Genomic DNA, 19,844 nt, shown 5'->3' on the forward strand with positions numbered 1-19,844 from the left:
GAGGAGGAGGAGGAGGAGGAGGAGGAGGAGGGAGACAGCCTGGCTGTGCCATGGGCTAATAGGGCTAAGTGGTTTCTCTAACATGCTTCATTCAGATCCTTTCCCTCAGGCTCACCTCTCGGCTTCTCATCGGCTTTTGAAAAAGAATATCGTTCACTGCGATTTTGGAAAATGACTTCATTCCTCGGACTCATGAACTTTTATTTACAAAGAGCATCTTGTATTCCTTTTTCAAGAGATGCTTTGTGAGGCCGTGGTAACAAGGCTTGCAGTGTGTGTATGAAAGCGAGCTGAATATGTTGCCCACAGTTGACTTAATTTTATGACTACAATCTCAAAGAGACAACGCAGTAACCTTTGCTAGGTTTTGGGACAAAGTCAGGGTATAATTATACTAATGTGCGCCATTCCAGCCAAGGGGTCAGCACCCCATCCCTCAGCTGTCCTGTGTGCAGGGTTTTGTAGAACCACTGGCCTGTCAGGCTTCATTCTTAAATCTTAACAGAAATTGGCTTATCTGGCTTCATTCTGGAAGCGGATTCCTTCTTTCTCCCTCCGTCCCCCCTTTCCTGTCTGATTGAAGATATTATGAACCAAGGAAGCAGTCGATAGAGAATTAAGGATAAAATAAAGTGCTTTGGCTGCCTGTTAACTTCCACACACCTGTAGCACCTACACAGCTTTGGGCCCATAAATGCTGTACAGATGTCATATACGGACTATAAAGAAGTTAACCACCAAGAAACTCTGCCTGATTCAGAAATGGTGTAGCTGAGCAGGCAAGGCCACTCAACCTTGTGGGACAAAGTGTTACATCAGCAGAGAAGAAAAAGCTGTGTGACCCAAGGCTCTGAGGTTCAGGACCAAGGTTTTGCAGGAGGAAATAAAAGATGGCAATGGTGGTTGCAGGTAATTCTGTCCTGTGAGCAATGGAAACATCTCGCTGTCATCTGGACCTGATATGGTGGCAAGCATGCTGCCACCCAGGAGCCTGAGGGTGAGACATTATTGAGGGCTGCCAGGACTTTTGCATCCCTCTCTGCTAATGGCAGTCCTGGGAATGGCCCGGAGCAGGTCGAAAGGCTCAGGGAGCAGAAGACTAGGGAGGACCCAGGCAGGGACCCCATTAGACCTCCTGCTATTGGGACAAGCTTGAGGTGTAAATATAACATTAAAGCAGGAGCAAGAAGGAGAATAAAACAACTTGACAGTAAGTGACAGAATCAACACTCCTGTGGTGGCAATGGAGATTTATAACTACCTGGTGAATTGTGCAGCAAATTACCAGAATATATGTGAGACAATTTTTTGGATACTTGTTTCTGGAAAAAGCAACCACCAGAGAATCTTCTACATCTGTTCCCAGGCATTAGGGAGGAACTGTTGACAAAACAACAGAGAAAGATAACTTGGGGAACAGTTACTTAAGGTTTGTAAACCTTTGGATGGGAAGAACAGGAAAATTAAATCTGCGTATTTCAGCAGTCAGCCTTCAACAAATTCAGAGACTTGGGAGAAAATTTCTCTTGCCCAGTAGAAAAAGGAATTGAAGAAAATCGCTGGTCTGTAAAGAAATGACATGAACGAGAAAGACAGTTGTGCTATCCCAGCCAAAACCAGCATAACCACTGGCCAAATGGTGAGCTCTTTCTGAGCTTGAGAAAGAAATATGTGGGAAGTGAAAACTGAGACTACATCTGAGCACAGGAAGAAACTATCAAGATGAAAGCTGAAAGGTAAAGGCAGAAAATGAGATGTAATTTTAAAGACAATAGGTGTGAGAGGAAGATTTGGGAGACCCTTGATTCAATATCAATCGAAGAGAGAAAGTTGTCAAAGGATAAATATGAGAAGTGAAATTGTTTAAGGTGGAGGACTGTGTTAAATGGCTTCTTGAGGGTTTTCCTAGCTCTGTCAGCTTTAGTTTTCCTAGGAAGTCATTAGCTGTTATGGTTTTGGCTCTGGAGAACAAGACTTCTAATTATAGTAGAACAAAAATAAGGTGTAGCAGTTTTTCTACAATTGATTGTGCATTCTTTTTTTTTTTTTTTTTTTGGATTGCATTGCAACAATGAAGAAAAAGATTCCTTCCAGAACATTTTGGGAGAATTTCAGTAAATAAAATTTCAGAATAGAAGATTCTTTAAAAGACCTCTTTACAAAAAAGTAATTTCAGAGCATATAAGGTTTCTTTGTGTCTTTTCATCTGCCTAGTGATGCAGTTTGGGTACAGTTTAGGACTGGGAGTATGTTACAAGAAGTATCAGTATGTAAGAGGTATTGGAGACCAGTGGTAGGTACTAGTCATTATGTTGAGTGATTCGTAGTTTTGACAATTTAATTAATTCAAGGAATTAAAATTAATTGAATTATTAAACCCTGACAATTTAATTGATTTTTTAAAAAGTTTTTTTATTGCAGGGATGGTGAAGGGAAGTTGAACAGTGTATTCATGCATACTTAATTTAGGTCAAGATCCTGCAATCGTGTATATAAGTCACATAATGGCTTTGAAGAGTTCAGGGCTTATGTGTTTGCACAATTGGGCTTAACTAAGTAGTTAGTATTGGGGACGAATAGAAGGGTTTGGAGGGCAGCAGCTGCAGGGTGCCCTGGGCTGGTCCAGCTGGCTCAGCAACAGGTGGAAACAGCCCACAGTGCCCCAAAACATGGCTCCTCTACTCAAACAGATGCTAAAAAGGGCAGTAGCTGCTGGGACAGGAGATACTGGAGGAGAGATGTGAGGGTGCACTGAGGACACACAAAAGGAAAGATATGAGGATGCAAAAAGGGGACTCACGAGGAGAAATGTGAAGAGATGCATTTGGAGAAATGAAATGGAGGAGATGTGGTAGGGGGCATTGCTGGGGAGATGGCTGGTGATGCAGTCTTGGAAGAACACACTTGTTGCTGGATTGGGTACCCACCTGAGGATGACCCACACCAGGGCAGGGACACCCTGAGGGAGTGCAGCCTGTGTGTGACCAATGCTGGTCAGGGACACCCCTGAGGGTGTAGATTAGGAAGGGGCTAGGAAGGTGCTGGACAGAAGTTGAGCCTGCAGAAAGGGAAGGAAGGTATTTCTCTGAGTGTTTATTTAATAATTCATTTTCTTGCTCTTTTCTCAATACCTAAATGAGTGATTAAACATTTCTGTTCATTTATTTCCAATAAATTAAATTACGTGAAATGCCCTGAGTTGAGATTATTTTGCCTGTGACAGTAGTGAATGTGGAAGTCTTGTGAATGAGATGCTGAATGAGATAGAATAGAATCATAGAATAGTTTGGGTTGGAAGGGACCTCTAAAGGTCATCTAATCCAACCTCCCTGCCGTGGGCAGGGACATCTTCAATATATTCAATATATTCAACCAGAGCAACTGTGAGATTCATGAGCCTTGCTCAGTGCAGCAAACTAACCATCTGCACCCTTGTGCATTCCATTGAGGGACTTTCTTCTTCAAATATATATCTGCTTTACCAGAGCAAGAAATACTGTTAGAAATATCATTAAGGATGCTTAGATTACAAGTTCCTCAAGTAAAGCCTGATTTTTATTGCACGTATGTAGCAGGTAACAGAATGAACCTCAGTGTATGATGAAGGTGTCGCACCTAGTAGATTATTAGTAATGCAAAAATTCTAAGACACATTTACAGAAAGCAGAAAATACCATTGTTGAAAGGGGCAAAAGTTACCAAGTGAAAACAACATTGTTACCCGTCACATCTCTTTATGTAAAATCGGAATAAAGATATTCATATCCCTTGTAAAAGAGTTCACAATGCTAATTTACAATCCTCTGAGAGAGGTAAGATTGTAATTATTCTTAAGATCAAAGTCTTAAAAGGACAAAGATGTCTGCTTAACATCTTTGGAAAATCAGATCCTTTAAAAAATCTCAGACTGGCCCAAGGCGTTAAAAATCTGGAAAATCTCACATTAATCTATATAGGAAAGGAAATACAGATAACTTCAAATGGTAGCATTATTAAACAATAAATAATTTATTCTTATGAAATACAAGAAATCAAGAAAGACACAGTTCATCACAGCTCACAAGATCTAAATCTCTCCACAAATATATTAGTCCCATACCAGAAGAATTATAGCCAAAACCTTTTGAGCAGAAAATATTATCTATATTAATATCCTTAAATATTGCTATACTTTGCATCAGTGGAATAGCGTGCTGAACAATGACATACAAACAACTGCTTACAAAAGTTGTTTCCTGCATTTAATTTTAAATCTTTTAAAAGATTGAACTCTTTTTCAAAAACAACAGATCTGTATAGAAATTCAGGAAAATGAAAATAGTGCATAGGGTGCATATGAACCTCTGAATGTAAATTTATGCTGTGATGGACTTCCTGTTTCTTTATCCTTGGTGGAGACGATGTGGGTGTGTTACATGAGCAGTCTCAGATTTGGAATGGGACTTCTTCAAGATGGCAGGGTACAGAAACAGGAGTTTCTCCTTCTGTTTTCACAGTATCGTCTTCTGTTCTTTTTACAACTTCTTTCCCCCCTCTTCAACATTTGGTTTTGATTCACTGTGGTAGACAGTAGGATTAGTGAAAGACAAAAGGAAGAATCCAGTGGAAGGCTTATTACAAATAACATATTCCAAATTAACCAATCTCAAGCTGTTGTGTGTGGGCCACTGGTGGTTTGTCAGGTCCCAGTGGGAGGTCTGCAAGCAGTCTGTCGAGCTCTAGTGCCAAGTGTTAACCAGTTAAACATTTGATCATGTTGCATGGTGGCCAATGGAAATGTTGACAGATGACTGATGTTTGTGATCCAAAATGTTTTGGAGCTAGTGTTCAAAGTACCTTTGTAAAGGTTAGAAGATGTTGGCAGTATATTTATGTATCATCAAATGAATTAGCAATCTACAATCTGCACTAGAAACCTATGTCAATTGGGGGGCAACAGCAATAATTTGTCTCTCCTAGTTTGTGCCAGAGAGAGAGATGCTAATAAAATCTCAGTTATGCAAGCAAAACAGCACTTTTGTTAACTTATTATTTCATGTGTTTTGGATTATATCGTACTAGGAAAAGTCTAAGGTTGCAGGTAGAAGATAGAACTTATGCTGTAGGGTTCAAGGAGAGCATACCTTCAAAGCCTGCAAGTTGTAGATCTGGTGCAAGGAAGCACAAGCATGTCCTTTGCTTCTTTGCCGTACTAGTTAAGGGCATCATCTAATGAATTTCCCACATGACAACACTTTAAAGCCAACAATGCTCATCCTTCATGTTATTAGTTACTGGCAACACTGGGATCTGGCTGATTCCAAGCTGCTTTCAACTAATCTTGTAATGTTTCTTTTCTGCCTTGATACTTGTTACTGCCTAATTTTTTCCTCTGTAAAACTCTTCAATTAAGCATGTCAAAATCTTGCAAGTCTGACGAAAATGCCATTATTCTTTAGTACTACAGCATTAAAGGCAAACTTGTTTACTGAGGAAGATTTCTCAAGGTTTTCACGTCCAGAGTGCAACAGGGAAACAGCTGCCTGTCCTGCTAAAAGCATTGTCCTTGGGAACTGTATAGACCTCATAACACTAGAAATGAACCACAGCATCATGTAATACTGGATAATTTACTTGAAAAATCCAACCTATGCTGGCTGCTAAAAGTCAGTCAGATTTAGAACAGTGGTTTTCCCAATCCAGTATCCTCTCCCCAGTGGTAACCAAAGCAGTAACATTTTCATACCTTTTTAATATGAAAGACTTTCAGTACTTCTGGTCATTTTTGTCATCCATATCTGAACCCCGTGGTACTTTTGATATATCTTTATTCCTGTTGAATGGCCTGAACTATAGAGGTGCTATACTACCATTAATGGTATTATCTACTTCATTCCTTACAGATCCTAAGGTTCTGTCTGCTTCTGAAACAGCTTCTCTGGACGAATTACTGAGGGGAGGGTAAGACATGTTAGTCTGACTCCCATCGTAGAAGGGTGCATGAGAAAAGAAAACACCGTCACATGTAGCGTTGCACAAATAGCAAAGACTCAGCAGTCTTAAAAAGTGAATTAGAGTGAACTAGAGGAGGTGGGGCTGGAGAGATGAGGGTGAAGAGGTATTTGCAGGGATGGAGACTGTTATTCCTATCTTCTGTGGATGAACAGTTGAATCTTTTAATTTCCTGTTATGATTCTCGTGCCATCTCGGCTGTGGCAAGAGGACCAACGTAATATTCCAATCGTTTGGTTTCTTGTGACCCAGTGTTTGGCTCTGACACCTTGGCTTGCACATCCAGCACCTGATATTTCCAGATGGTCTCCCATATAAGTTCTGGGCATGTCTGCTTATCTTTTAAGATAAAATAAGCCAAGACAAATCAATTCAGTCTGTTATAGCCAGGAAAGTGATACCTTCTGCTAGAACAAAATAAAATGTTAAGTGAGAAATTAAAAAAAAATTAAGATGTTATTTCTACAATGGAAATGTCCCTAATTTTATCAAATGTATTTGTAGGTTTGTGTGAGTTTGGAGGGAGTATGATTAGGAGGGAATAGGACAACTATATTTTGCACATAGATGGTGATGCCTAATATCGGTAGATACATTGATGGGGAAAGATGTGGCATTGTAGCATAGCAAGTATGTGTTTATTTGGGTTATTAATAGATCTTACTGATAACAGCAACACCTAATAGAGAAGAGAGTGGATGGCCCTGACTAACAAAGTGTCAACAGCTTCTTTTGAAATCGATAGCAATAGGCTTCAAAGTCAGATTCATAGGGTAGAGATTAATTGTTAGACAGACACATATTTTGACCTTATAGGGAAAAGGATGTCTTGTTATACTTAGTGAAGTTGCGCTGGGTACTAGTGAAGACAGAAATCATCACTGGAAACTCCAGCATAATGCAGCAAGTCTAGGATGTGGATGGTGGACTTTTTTCTACAGTGAACTTTGTACTTATTTACTTCTGAAAAAGATTACATAAGGGAAAGAAAAATAATTTTGCATATTTTAACCACATTCAGAGTAATGATAGGTGAATAATGATCCAGTTCAGATAAATCCTTCTCTTAAAGTGGAGGCCTGTCCCAAACTCAAATTTCCTTATATTTTTTTCCTTTTGCTATTCTCCTTGCAAATCTCCAAAACTCCAGAAATATACTTTTTAATTTGTTAATCCTTCATGATTTCACTCGTGCCCTTACTGCCTCTAAAAATTCCTTTATTGGAGAGTCCTCAAAGCTACAACAAGTCCTTCGTGAGGCTGCCTTCCTAGTCTAATGATTCCTCTCCCTGACTTCAGCTTGGGTCCTTCACTGAAACACTGGGCACAATGGGCTAACTGCTCTTCCCAGTCAAGTCAGGAAGATTTTACTCTAACAACAACAACAAAGAAGATTAAAGCAAAAAAAGCCTGATGATTGCTTTATTTCTAATCACTCATCCTCAATCTACTTTTTGGTACTCACACCCTGATAAACTGGCATATTTAGCTATTGCATTCCTACGCAGGGCAGCATTTCTGGTTGCATTATGCTTTGACCTACACGGACCACTTTCTTCTCCGTCTGGAGTCTTCAGACATTTCCCTTTCTCTCCCAACTTGTTTGTCTGATTCAAGTTACATATCTCTATTTTATTTAATTCTCCATTCTCTCTCCAGGGAAGCTTCCCCACCCTTCCTCATCGGTTGTTGTTTGATGATAATAACGGAACATTGGCTAAAGAAAACGAGTTGCAGAAAAATCCACACTGAACTTTATATCCCCTCTAGAAGTCCCCATAAAACAGCTTTCCAAAACTGAAAAAAAAAAACCCCACCCAAAACCCCAGACCCTGGAAAACTGGCTAACAACTCTCCCAAATCCAACAGTGCTTAACTTAGCCTTGGATATAAAGTCACACAGAAGTGTGACTGCATGGTCAGCACAAAGAAGAAATTGTCTCAGATCCCTTCAAGTTTATCCTACACACTCCAAAGGCGTGCTGGTGCCCAGAAAGGAGTATGTCACCTACAGTTAACAGCAAAAATGTAATCTAACAGAGCTAACTGAAGTAATACTGAAAACACTAGCAGTCTAACCAGAGCAGCAAAGCACTCAGTGCAGCTTTTCTGGCAAGTTGGGTGGGTTTTGTAGCTTCCGCTGAGCTCTGAACTTACCCTGACGTGTCGCCTTGTGCTAGATGTAGCAGAGAGACAGCAATCTGGACTTGCAAGAACAATCTTTTCCAACCCTTCATGTCCCATAGGAGGGCATCCCAGCACCAGCCAGCTCTGTCTGCTCAGTCATTCCCTTTTTAAGCATTGCACCAGTTTTAAAATTGCTCTGTGCCAGCAGTGCTTGAAAACAGCCTTAGTTGGCTTGCAGAGCAAGCCTAAAATGCAGTCAAAAATTTCTCTGTGATGAGAAAGAGAAATGTTGCCCTGTAAGATAAACAGTTCAGCAAGGCAGATTCAGAACATTTATAAATCTAGATTTTTTGTACCACACCTATTGCTGTATGATCTGATGGGGAATTTTTCAAATCCTTGGTTTCTCTAGTACTGATTTACATTTGTTTAAGTGGAGGGAGCTATGAATGTGCTCTCTTAGCTTATCGGTTTTGGATACTAAAATTACTTCTCCTGAATGGCTCAGTAAGCAAGGAGGAGGAATAAATTTTGATTGCACTATGCCACCTGTATTCCTTACAGCTTAATTTGTTAATGTCAAATCTGCAGGCACTAAACAAATGCTTATGAAAGTCTTGACTGTCTGATGAAGGGCACTGGCTAGCATGATGCAATTAGCTGAGCTCATCGATTATGATGGACAGCTGGAGCTCTCTGGGTTTTTCCAAAAGAGCTTAATCAAATGCATCAGAATAATAGAAGCTCTCTAAATGAGAAAGGCAGTGAACTAAGACATTTAATTAGATTTTTTTTTAACTGTTGTGTTTATTATACTTCCCATTTGTCCTTGACATTTGTCTCGACCACAAATGAACATAACTGTACCGTTGATTTCACTTCAATCAAAAAGAGTTTTAATTTGCATAATAAGCTGAAAGTATTTGTATGAAACTAAGACCTGTAATAAGGCAAAAAAATAAATTCTCACACAGTTTTGCAGGATTTTCATGTCCTGTCTTAACAGCAAGGGTGTTTGAAAGTCACTTTCACATACAGTAAACACTGGTTTTCAGATTTTTTTTTTTTTTTTTTTTTTTTTTTGTTTTTTACCCCAGCCACATCTTTTTTTTTTTTTTTATTTTCACTTTGGCCAACTGATGGATTCAGTAGAACAACAAAGCAATTCCCTTTGACAGGAGGCACAATACCAGCTAACCCGGCTTGTCTGTTAGCAACAGCGCTGGTTGAGCAGCTGGCCCCTGTCCCACTGCCAGGAAATGCTGACAGCAACAGCTACACCATTTCAGCTGCTAACCGGCTCCATAGCGAGTCTTGATGGATAATGAATTGCATAAGTGCTACCCAGATCTGTCCAGATCTGAGGAAAAAGAACAGCAGCTTTGGGATGTCAGCTACTTTAAGAGAGACCCTGCACCACAGAAAGACAGAAAGTTCCATTACAAATGTGTGGGTCACGCTCTGTCCGCAGTGACTTCCCCTAGTGTGGTAACACACATCAACCATGTTGCGTTTTCAGGTAAAGCAGAATGAGAAAGAGTTTAGGAGACACCAGCATCTTTCAGCTGGCACAAAGTGTTTTGCTATGACAGCAGCCAGCCACGATGGAGACAACAGACAGAGCAGTGTGCATGCATGTTGAAAATTGGCTGATTTAGTTGCCTACCCACATGTACAAACGAATCCTGGTAGCTCCCTAATTGCCAAGCTGTTAGCTATGCAGTCAGGCAGCTCCAGATTAAGCCTGTCCCTTCAATTTTAGGCGCTTGCTTTCATAGCTGTGAGGAAATCCATGTTGCTTTGTCCACTTTTATTAAGCTATCGGAGATCTGAATGTGTACGCATGTGGACAGGCATTGTGTAAAACTCTGAACAGATCAGTGCTACAAGGCAACAGCCCTTAGGTACACATGCTGTGTGGATGACCAGAGGCAGCTGTTTCTTCTCTGGTGTCTTAGGCAGACTTTATCTGAAACAGGAAAAGCCATCTGCCTTTAACAAGAATCAGAAGCTTCACTTGGTGGCTTTTTCCAAGTAGTAGAAAGTTATTAACTTCAGCCGGGATGATCACAAACATGATGTGGTGAGTTTTAAAGGCAGATCTGCTGCATGTTGCTGAAGGTTGTATTGATAGTACCAACTATTGCTTTGGGGGAAAACTGTCCCTGTGATGTCTCCTCAGTTGTGTGTTGGAAGTTCAGGCCTCCTGGGAAGACCTCACTGCTAGATACCTGACATTTGGAGAAACAGTGGACTGTTTAGATACCTTTGGAAATATTTCCTTGGATTTCTCCAAGCTTTGCACTAAGCTCAGATGATTCTTCTGGCTAAGCTGAGAATACCTTTTTGAGAAACTGCTCTTCATAACTAAGGTGAAGAATGTAGCAAGACTTGGTTTCTGAGCTGAAAGTGTTTAACAACCCTAATGAACGGGTCAACCATGTGGGCCTATAACTGCAGGCTACCTGGCCGGCTGGGATAACAGCCTTATAACCTATGATGAGCATGGATGGATGCCACATGCACTCCAGCTTCAGTGCTCCTCTTCTGTTCCCACAGAGCTTGTTGCCGTGTGCTGTGTGAATGGAGCAATCCAGTCAGGCTACCATCTGGAGTGTAGATGCAGTCAGGACCAGTTGACTCACGTATACAGAGGCAAGGAAATAACAAACCAGTCACTTCACCAGTCATCTAATTCCACACAGTGAGGTATACTCAGACTTTTCAGAATCTGTATTTATTTTAAAAGCAACACCAGTGGATGTATCCCAGTCCTCCTGACTCAGAGTCTGCTATATCATTCCAGCACCCGTTACCCTGGTAATTGATGGGAAGTCCAAATGAGGCTTGTGTAGCCAGTATCATTCTGATAACTCTTGCCAAATCTGCAGGATACAAAGCACTTTATACATTTTTGCTTACCACTAATCTAATGGTAAAAAATACACCCTGTCAAAATTCCTGGTATGGAGACAACAGTAAACCCACTAACACTTCGACACCATTCCCATTGTGGTTTCCAAGAAAACCAACCACTTTCTTTAGTGACTATCACTAGTTTCCATAGCTGAGAAATTACTGTTAGCTGCCAGAAGGTTTTCTTCACTTCCCATTTAGGTTTTATTCTTACTTGCAGCTGCAAAAGCTGTCTTTAAGCTCCTATTTTCTATTTTCTGTTTTCCTTAGTTGATGAGCACAGGTAGAAGTTTAAATTGCTTTCTGTTGTGACAGTCTTCCATGATGTTCTTTCCTTAGCTCCAGACCCTATCGGGGTTGGCAAATGCTTGAATCAGACAACACAGTGGTCTCTTAAATTTTATTTGTGTGATGGGAGAATTCATGGCTGCTGCAGTGACTGCACTTATTGTATCCATAGCAGCCAACATCACACTTGACTGCTTTGGAAATAGTCCCTGATGAACACTGATTTTGCATGAAAGGCTCGATTGTTCATACAGACCACCAAATTAAACAAAGGAAATTTCCCTTTTTGGTTGCATTTGCAGAAAGACAAAAATAATTGCTGTGGGCCTCATACTGTGAGTCCTCAGTGCTTGCTGGGCCAGAGCAGGTTTTTCCTGTGGATCAAATCAAGGCATCTAAAAACCTTTTGTTTGCCAGATTCCAGGGCTGACACACTCCTCTCTTAGAGCAGATGATTTTAACATTGTTCATCATACAAGATATCTTTTCATTTCTGATTCTTTTGCCTTCTTGTGATGCCAGCAGTACCTGCCCTCTCACCTCCTCACATATCAGCATGTGACTGCTTTGATCTGAGGATATTATTCTCTGCTAAGATGCTCCCTTAGCTCTCTTTCTTTCATGCAGCAAAACCAGAAAGTTTAAGTATTTTAAGATTTTAAGCTCATGGAGCTGGGACTGTCATTATCTGGTATGAGCTGTCCAATTTTTCAGGCTAGATTTTTAGGCTAGATGTTTTAGGCTAGCTTTCACATTTTTTGGACTTGTGGGTTAGCACTGGAAGCTCAGCTCTGGAACCTCTTGCTTGTTGCCCACCTGTTGTTGGTTGACGGTGAATTTAGGCTATCCTGGGTTTAGTTGTGGGAGCCTGAATTTATTGCTCTAGGCAGCAGAAGAAAAACAAGCAAACTCCAACCAACAAGCTTTTAAAGTTTCATTGCAAATTTGCCATGTAGTTTGAATGGTACCATCAGGAATAGAAAATGGTGTCATGAAAGAAAAAAAGAATCTCTCCATAGGCTTCTTTAGAACCTCTTAAAGAATGACATATAGAACTGTACCTCATTTATGGAATTATATGGCATAGTAAAATTCCCCAAAACTCTTAAAAAGAAAGGGAAATTGCTCCGGCGGGTCTTTTCATGAGTAATTTCTGGACAAACCTACTACATGTTTACGTAGGCCTATTGACAATTTCATGCTGTTTTACTCCAATAGTGCTGTCCAAAACGATGAATGTGATAAGTAGGAAACATTGAACGCAGCCATCAAATGTGAATTTAGTCAGACTTTTACTGTGCTGCTCTCAATCTTCTACCTAACTGCCTTAAAGCCTTATTTTCCATCTCCCTGACAATTTATGCTGATCTAAGTCCATGTACTCGCACTAGCATTTTTCTGATCCTGTGGTGAGCCAGTTCAGGGAGCTGAAGAGGAAGAAAACAAACCTTACAAAACAAAGCAAATTGTTTTCAGTCAATTTGGCTCCCTGAACTTGATTGCTGAGATCAGCAAGCACCAGTGCTAGTGCAAGTTTAATGAGTACTCTAGGAAAAAAGCTATACTTCAGGAGCTGGCTATCCTAAATCTTACCTGATCCCTGGCTTCTGAATGGAGTTTGCTAACATAAATCAGGATTCATCAACTTCCTTACTAGGATAACTTGCTTTTCTATTTCCTAAATGCAGAGTTTGGTGTGACTCATTAGGACACACCTTGATGAAATAAAATGCAAAACAAATAACTGAACTGACTTAATGGATCTAGGAGTTATCCTCTCCTAGTGCCAGTAAGAAAATGGAAGTAGAATATTTCAAAATATACCAAGGTTGCAATTTGTTAACCAGGTCATTTGCATCATGTCATAGTTCTGCCAAATGAGCAGATAAGGTGAAGTCTTGACCCCTCTGGAATCCATAGGAGTTTTTTGATTTACTTGAACAAGGATTTGACCACAAAGATTTTTCTCTTACAACAGAAAGCAGAAAATCAGAATTTACTCTCTCTGAATCTACAGTGGCCACATATTTGAATATGTAAATAAATTTGTTTGTATAAAAGGGTGCTCATAGATGCAGAAACATAATGTGGATTTAAAACAAAAAAGGAGGGGATAAACCTCTAGACTCAAAACAGAAACAATTGAACTGTCCATATATATATATTTATCATTGCAATATAAAGTCCAAGAAAACAATTGATGTTTAGGAGGAAATAGAATCATAGAATTACAGAATCATAGAATCATAGAATCGTAGGATAGTTTGGTTTGGAAGGGACCTCTAAAGGTCATCTAGTCCAACCCCCCTGCCATGGGCGGGGACATCTTCAACTAGATCAGGTTGCTCAGAGCCCAGTCCAACCTGACCTTGAATGTTTCCAGGGATGGGGCATCCACCACCTCTCCGGGCAACCTGTGCCAGTGTTTCACCACCCTCAGCGTAAAAAATTTCTTCCTTCTATCTAGTCTAAATCTACCCCCCTTTAGTTTAAAGCCATTCCCCCTTGTCCTGTCACAACAGGCCCTGCTAAAAAGTTTGTCGCCATCTTTTTTATAAGCCCCCTTTAAGTACTGATAGGCTGCAATGAGGTTTCCCGAAGCCTTCTCTTCTCTAGGCTGAAGAACCCCAACTCTCTCAGCCTTTCTGCATAGGAGAGCTGTTCCACCCCCCTGATCATTTTTGTGACCCTCCTCTGGACCTGCTCCAACAGGTCCGTGTCTTTCTTGTGCTGAGGGCTCCAGAGCTGGACGCAGTACTCCAGGTGGGGTCTCACCAGAGCAGAGTAGAGGGGCAGAATCCCCTCCCTCGACCTGCTGGCCACGCTTCTTTGGATGCAGCCCAGGATCCGATTGGCCTTCTGGGCTGCGAGCGCACATTGCTGGCTCATGTCCAGCTTTTCGTCCACCAGTACCCCCAAGTCCTTCTCGGCAGGGCTGCTCTCAATCCCTTCACCCCGCAGCGTGGATTGATACTGGGGTTGCCCTGACCCAGGGGCAGGACCTTGCACTTGGCCTTGTTAAACCTCATGAGGTTCACACAGGCCCAGTTCTCGAGCTTATCCAGGTGCTTCTGGAAAGGAATGCTTTAGCAAGCATTTAATTAATCTTAATAATTCTTAATAAATTTAATTTAAGAAATCTTAGTTTTTCAGTGTAGCGCCTTGATCCCATATGCTGTAGTGGGACATCTGCAGTTGTGACACCTTGAAACATCCAATGTTACTCTTTACCTGCTAAATCAATTGTCTGTTTCAGTGAGAGACTTTACCAGGTGATTTGCCGGGATACCATATCCCAGAAGTGAGAAGGCCCAGAAGTTGCATTCCTGTATTCTTACATTTATTTGTTCATAAAAATCACTGAAAGATTCAAAGATGTGTAAAGAGATTACAAGGCAACAGCACAGATATTGTGGCTGATCCGTTTTTCAGATGGGACATTGTCAAGGTCAGGGTATTATTTTGACATAGCACTGATTGTTTGGGCAGAGGGAAAACAACCTTTTCAGCATAACTATGTCAATTTGAATACGAGTAATATTTCTCAACACTTAATCCAGGAAAAGCTCTCAAAAGTCAAAGCTATAACCTGAAATAAAAAAGGAAGTTTCAGAGCTATGAGATGTTTGGCAGTCAAGACTGAAAGCCAGAGCACAACTGAGCCTCAGCATACATGTGATTCTACTAAAAAAGAAAACCAGAAAGAAAAGAGAAAGACGGTGTTTAACACTGGCTGTACTTAGCAGAGTGTATTGTTGGTCTCCACCCTGTATTAATCCACTCCAGAGACTGTGCCAGTACACAACACTGTAGTTTTAAAAGGCTTAGTGTTTGGCAGCTGTTTTTCTTGTACAGTAGGCTCCATGTACCGAATCATGGAGATCTGCGATTACATCTTTTTCCCCACCACCACCTGAATGTGTTCACTTCTTTTCAACAGTATTGCAAATTAAGTCCCCCCCGGAAAAGGGGGGGGGGGGGGGGGGGAAGGAGGAGGAGGAAGAAGAGGAAAAAGTCAACACATAAAAATGCTACGGATTTAATTTGGACTAGAAAGAGACTTCACATGTCTGGAAGCACAATAGCCCTTTCAAGGCCCAAATTATCCCCATATGATGACCTTTGAAACATTCTCTAAAGTTTTTTAAGAGGGATCACGTCATGGCTTGGAACTTGGACACATTTTCAAGTGCAGTGATAACTTCATTGTTACGACTTTTTCTGCTACTCCTCTCTGGTCCCTGATGAATTCAGAGAAAGTAGATCTGGCAAGAAACTGGAACTGACCACCTTTTAGTGAAGGTCTGCTTCTCAACGGCCATCATTAAATGTATGTGGGATGCTGGGATATGGGACAATGGGCTCCACTGCAGTTGGTGGAGCTGCAGTCCTTTATACCAGTAACGAGTGGCAGTAACTGGCTGGAAATATCTTTCCCACATCTCTCAGGCCAAAGTGATTCCATCACACTCCCTAGACCATGGGAAATAAAAAGATTACTCCTCCCAAGCCACAATCCTTGTGCATATTTCTGAATTCATTCCCTGCTGCTGAGTGGCGATGTGGAGGGGAACATGTTGACCCGTTCACAGAGATTACCAGCATGCTAAAATAATCTGGAAGTGATTGTATTGTAAATACTTTTGAGCTCCAAGATGATGCAGTTCCAGACTGGCTTTTAGATGCTGAGTGTAGTTCAGCTCTTTCTTGTCTCTGCTTGGCAAAGGTCTCTTAATATCCTTTACAAGATCCCTATTTCAAATGGTCTATAGTAAGAAGAGTGAAATGAGGAATGTGTTGACAAGTATTTCCTTAATTATTTACTTTGCATTGTGAGGGAGAGGAAAATCAACATAAATTTATAGGGTGTTCTCTAATATGTTGGTTTATACATTCTACTAAAGGATACAAAAGTTCTTTTTTGCCATGTAAGAAGCCAACTTTGGAATCTTGGACTCAAATATACAGACTGTAGACATCTTTGACTAAATGTTTGCTAAAATACTGTATTTCATGCCTGAGGTAGACAGGCAGGGAAGGAAAGAAGCTCACACACATACAAAGATAGCATGTACTCACTAGTTTATTTCCTTGTGTAATGCAGATTTCATTGCTTTGTCTAAGTCTGACAGTAGAAAGTGCTGGCAGCATCAGGAGTATGGTTTAGATATCTTGTGGTTACTCTTAAAATTAAAAAAAACATGTCCATTTTAGAATTTACCCAGAATGTCCCCAAGGCTACTGATTACCTTTTACAGGCAAGTTTCCCTGATTTTGTGCACTGAGTCCGCCTAAAACACAAAAACGGGCTGTATAAAACAAGAGAAGACTTTTATTTGGAGACAAAAGAAGGACAGCATCACCTTTAGAAAAAACTTTGCTGGCACAGATGAACTCTATGTAAAGTGCTCTCCCTTCAGTATCTTTGGCTAACGCCTTTTTCCTGCCTGGCTATGAAATGTTTGGAGGGTGAATCACCCTCTTATCCAGCACAATCCCACCTCCGTAACACTTTCCCAGTTGGAGGAACGCATGTGGATGAACTTTGAGCATCTGCACTTTCGCTTGTTCACCCAAAGGTAGTGACAAAGGTATTCTTACACTAAATTTATGTCTCTCTTTTCTAGGTTAGCAGGCTTTGAGTTGGCTCTTCACTTCTCTTTCCTATGTTAGTAGAGAGCTCCTTACTCAGTTGGTAGACGTTCAGATCCCAGGGATTACGTGCACAAAAACTCCATTAGCTTCACACAAAAAGGAGACTTCAGCACTGAGATGCCTTTCAGCTCCTGGAGGAAGGGCTGCCTGCAACTGTGGGGCCTGGGGAAGAGCCATGAAGGGCATGGGCAGAGGTCAGACCCAAACAGGCAAAGGGTACATTCCTTTTGTAGATATGATGTGCTCGTAGTCAAAGGGCAAATACTTCCCAACGAACTGAAAGCTGCCACTTTGTGGTTTCTCTCATGTTTCGACTACCAGGATATATATAATAGTACGAAAAGATTGCACTGACCTCACAACGGTGCTTGCAGGCAGCTGCTGTGAGGTCCCCAAGGTGCCTATGCTCATGTGATGTGTTTGTGCCGTGAAGGCCATTCACTAGTGCAACAGCCACGGTGACTGCCTGCCCAAGGATGCTGCTGCTCGGTTCACATCACTGTGCAGCTAGCTGTGTAGCTGCTGCATCTGAAATACCAAGCTATGTGCCCTGTGACAAACATACCTCTGTGAATGATCACCAAAATACCTCCCCTACATTACTGCTCGATTTGCGCAGACAAGCTGACCCTACCACCTCAGCAGACAGCCTGAGAGGACCTCAGCCACAGCACCGGTGGCTCAGTCCTGGTTGTGTGGCAGTCTATGCCTTGGCTACATGCAAACCCACCCCAGCTGTTAGACACCCTGATCTCTGACACCAAGGTGTGTATGCACAGCTGTGAAACCAAATGGATTCAGTTCTTGAATGTCTCAGAAACTCTCCATATTTAGTACTTGAAACTAAATTTAGTACTTCATCTTTTAGTAATTTAGTACTTTAGAAGCTCTCCGAAAAGTACAAACCATATGCCTCTGGAAAGTAAGATGATACTGCTTTCTTCCTGCTCTTGCCTCTTGGTCCTAATGAGCTAATGAGTTTTTCAAAGTCAGGAATAGCTTTTACTCTGTATATGCAGCATCCTGAAGCAACGTGGTTGACTCTGAACTGGTGACGTTATTGTCATAACTGGTCAACATTCCTGGTCTACTGGTCAGCAAGTAGAATTCAAGGCTTAGAGAGAAAAGCTCTAAAAGATACTATAACTGACTTGTTTGTTCTTCATACTTTTCCCCTTCTTTATTTAGTTTGTTAGAAAGTCTAGAAAGGGGCTTTGGGGGACTTACTATATTAACATTCTGTTGAGGAAAGTGAGTGCTTAATGGACCAGACAATATCAAAGCTGCAGTGAAATGAATATTGTGAAGCACCTTGTGTCTGCTTTTCAATGACTGGTTAGTGCTGATAACTCAAGTTGCACAGAAGTCAGAAGCTATAAAAAGAGATTGATTTGAGACAGGAAAAGAGAAATGGAAATAGGATCTGCATTAAGCTATGAGCATTACAAACTGCAGTTTCTGTTCACCTTCTCTGGGTTTGGAGGCAGAGATGAGAGAAGATTTTTAGTTTTATTATTTCTGGAGAAAAAATCAAAGAATGTCAATGAAAAAAAAAAGATAAGAAAAAACCTCATCCCCTTTCTATCAGCATATGCAACCGTTTCTCCTGAGGAACAAAACAAGTCATGAAACGCAGAAGAAACTTGGTGGAAGGGAAGCAAAAGGCAAAAGGATTTGGGAGGAAGGATGGTGCAGTGGTTAGCGTATGGGCTTGCACTGGTTCGGTTCTTTGTCCTTTCTGGTCTTGTGTGGCTTCAGATGAATTATTTCAGCTGTGTCTTCTGTCCTTTTTAGTGCAATAGCATTTCTTTGATTATTGCAAGTATAAGCAGATTGAAACTAATTACGCCTTAGGCTGGGAAACCTATATGGCTCTTACCTTGGGGGTAGTAGGGTCCTTCCCTGACAGAGCTTATAACTGTCAGAAAAATCTTTCTCAGTCTTATTTCCCTCTTGTGTTTAATATGGCTAGCGCACATGCTAGCAGCAAGTCCAGCAGCACCGCACATTAGAAATGGAAGCTTACAGTGTGGGGATTTTCCTGGCTATTCCCAAGTTTGCACAGATGGGCATGTGGCAACTTGGGCTGAGCACAAAAAGGGAGTATCAGAGTAAGTTAAAAGTCCTCTACAAGGCAATGACCTTTTTTCTGTTTTCCAATGTATCACAATTAAATATGCTCATGTTGCTAGTAGTATATTGATAATAACTTATGCTGTTCTTTTGTTTGATATTGTTCTCTCAAACCTGTGTTGCATTACAAATATGTGTGTGCACAAAAAGATACTGTCACATATGCATGCATCTGCTACAATATAGTCTATTGATATCCTCACCACCTAAAAAGTGTTGGAGACATCAGTGCTGAAAAGTGACAGCTTCTTCATATGGATTTGGTCAGCTCCCACCCCCAAGACCTCTGGATTCTGGGAAGCAGGTCCCTCCTGCATGGATTGGAGGACCTCCTAGCTCAGTGTTAGGAAATCTTTTTACCAGGTCTTCCCACAGTCTTCCAACTTCCTCTGTAAAGCACTGTGATCTTCTACAGAAGGAGACATTTTTCCTGGTTTCTCCTGTGATATTGCTTATGGTGCAGGGAGAAGGGGAACAAGTTCTTTCAGCTTGGCCCTACTCCCCAGGTCCGTCATTCAAACCTCCAGCGACATCAAGCAATGCTGAGCTCTTCATGGAGCTGCAAGGAGATGGGACTGCAGCTTACTGGCTGGAAAGCGGCTTTGCAGCAAAAAACCTTGGGGTCCTGGTGGACAAGAAGTTGAACATGAGTCAGCCTTTGCAGCAATGAAGGTTGTCTGCATTTTGGGCTACATCACTGCAGGCTGTAGATTGAGTGGAATGACTACTACCCC

The sequence above is a fragment of the Pygoscelis adeliae genome, unplaced genomic scaffold (genome assembly GCF_000699105.1).
Source record: "Pygoscelis adeliae isolate BGI_AS28 unplaced genomic scaffold, ASM69910v1 Scaffold125, whole genome shotgun sequence".
NCBI classification, from domain to species: domain Eukaryota; kingdom Metazoa; phylum Chordata; class Aves; order Sphenisciformes; family Spheniscidae; genus Pygoscelis; species Pygoscelis adeliae.